This window comes from Penaeus monodon, chromosome 25 (genome assembly GCF_015228065.2).
Source record: "Penaeus monodon isolate SGIC_2016 chromosome 25, NSTDA_Pmon_1, whole genome shotgun sequence".
Lineage (NCBI taxonomy): Eukaryota > Metazoa > Arthropoda > Malacostraca > Decapoda > Penaeidae > Penaeus > Penaeus monodon.
Window position 1 is genome coordinate 10479111 of NC_051410.1, and position 2555 is coordinate 10481665.

The 2555-nt window shown below is 40.3% G+C and overlaps 1 protein-coding gene across 1 annotated transcript in view; it reads right to left on the reverse strand.

The window, feature by feature from the left end:
* The window catches only part of LOC119589539, a gene marked incomplete at its 5' end in the record, with an annotated part of 30702 nt that overhangs the window by 11208 nt on the left and 16939 nt on the right, over positions 1 to 2555 (reverse strand).

Genomic DNA, 2555 nt, shown 5'->3' on the forward strand with positions numbered 1-2555 from the left:
AAGAAATAATAATACTGTATATAAAGAAAATCGATAAAGAGCATCGCATATAAAATATAGATTTAACATGCTAGCGACAAAGCATTACAGAATTATTAGTAGATTTGTCTTAAAAGTTAATATTGCAATAACTATCTTGTCAGTTGTGTAATTTATGCAGAAAGTTGGTTAAAACGCATGTAACTTGCATCTGGTAAACTTGTTCTCTGCACATAGTTAGTGGACACAAAAGTTATTTAGTAATACCAAGAACTCCCCCTCTTGATAAGAAAAGTTCTATTTTCCTTTCTTTAATAACATGCTTTATTATGACCATGCAGTTGATTTAATTTGTCATGTAAGCTGTGGGTGCATTAAATCAAAGCTTAATTTGAATTTAATTTTGTAGATTAGAATGAAAAAACAAACGAAAAAGCAACTCGGCATAAGTAACCATCAAACCACTACTTAGAAATAGAAAGAGTTCAACTGTAAATCTTCTTAAGCATTTGTGAAGAACCAGCCACACTGAAGGCAGACCAGCAGCTCACTCGTCTGTAATTCAAGCTGTGAGTCATTCCTTCTGCCGAAAGCATTCCTATTTCCGGTTTATTTATTTATTTATTTTTGGGTGTTCTAGGGCCATTTTATTCTTCAAAACATGTGGTGTATATTGATGCATCCCATTTCCTTCAGGCAGTATATGATGTGTTTCCGAATCCAGTCTTTATTTTGTTGTAATCTCTTGTGTTTGTAATGGTTCTGTTCATAGATTCCTCTTCAGCGTAGGTTAGTTTCCTGAACCACTGAAAAAAAATTGTAAACTAAACTCAAGATATGACATCTACAGTTCACCATTGCTCGTACAGACTATTTCCGTTGCCAAAAAGAAAAAAACGAACTGCTGCAAAGCTCCAACCAAAGCTCTAATACACATTTCCCAACCATTCCATCTACAACATCCGAGTACCTTCAGTGTGGGTGTTGATTTCTCCTGAATGAAGGGGTACCTCCCAAATGATTTCTGGGTCGTGGGTGGAATGGCTGTTCTCCCTTGCATGGAGCTGCTCCTCTGGACCAAGGGCAAGATGCTCTGCATTTTCCAACACATGACCGTCTTCACTGAAGTCTGGACCGTCGTGTTCGTTGGGGAGGAAAAACCTGTCTCCGTCACCGAAATGGAAATCGGGGTTCGCTTGGTGTGCTGGGACCAAGAGGACCTTCTCGTCACTGCTGTTACTCGTGCTACTCTCAACGCTGACTGTGATGTTCTGTGGGTCTACGATGACGTGGTTTTCGGGGGGCTGCTTGAATTCCTTTCTCTCAACCGGTTCGTGAGAAATATCTTTGCTCGTCTTAGGGAGATAAGAATTTTCCTCTGGGAGGTAAGTATTTTCCTGATTTGACTGAGGTGAATTTGCACTTTCCTTGTCTGTGTGGGAGACGTTAGTATTGTCCTCATTCGGCAAGTTACCATTTTCCTCATTAGGCTGAGGCAGATAAGCATTCTCCTCACCAGGTTGAGGCAGATAAGCATCCTCCTCACCAGGTTGAGGCAGATAAGCATTCTCGTCATCAGGCTGGCCCAAAGCCGAACTTTCCTCGTTGCTGATATGGACATTAATAAATGGATTAGTATCATTGGCTGTAACATCCAAATGAGATTTTTCCTCGTCAAAGTGTAGATGAGAGTTTTCCTCATTGATATGTATGTGAGAATCTTGCTCATTGGTGTGCAGAGAAAAAACATTTCCCCCAAATGTCATTAAATGAGGATTCCCTTCATCCGTCTGCGTCAAATTTGTATTTTCTTCATCTATGTGAGTAATGGATGAGTCTGGATGAGCAATGTCCTCACTGATAAAGAAATGAGAGTCTACTTCACTTGGAAGATGGACATTTTCAGTTGAATTAAAGAAATGAGAATTTTCCTCATTGAAAAATGGGTCTACAGCTGCTCCATCTGGAAGTGATGTATGGGAATTTTCACTTACATTAAAAAGATGGAAATTTTCCTCATGATGAACGAGATTTCCATTTTCCTCGTGGATGAAGAGATTCATATTTTCCTCGGGATTAATTGGATTCAAACTTTCCTCATCTGCAGTAAAATTACTGGAGATTTCCCCTTGTCTCTGGGCCAAATGAGCATTTTCTTCTCCTGTCTCAAGATGTAAATGTGCCTCAGTGCCATTTGTCTGATGGACATTCTCTTCATTCAATCCGGTAAGATAAAAGTTCTCTTCATCTGCATTCGCTTCGAAACTCGTTCTCCCACCATCCACTTGCGTGAAATTAGAATCAACAGCACCCGGATGAGGAATTTCATCATCAGGATTGCCCAAGTGCGATTCAACATGCACGCTTGTCGAATGGGATACTGCCTCGTTTTCACTCGGCAAATAAGGATTTCCTTCACTGTCGTAAACCTGGTGACTGCTGCTATGGGTGACACTCAGCACAGTTTGTGTAACATTAGATGCGAATTCTGGAGATAATGTGTGTTCTCCTTGAGGCAAAGGTGTCGAAATATTGGAACTGCTTTCACACTTAACAAGGCGGTTGGAGGACAGATT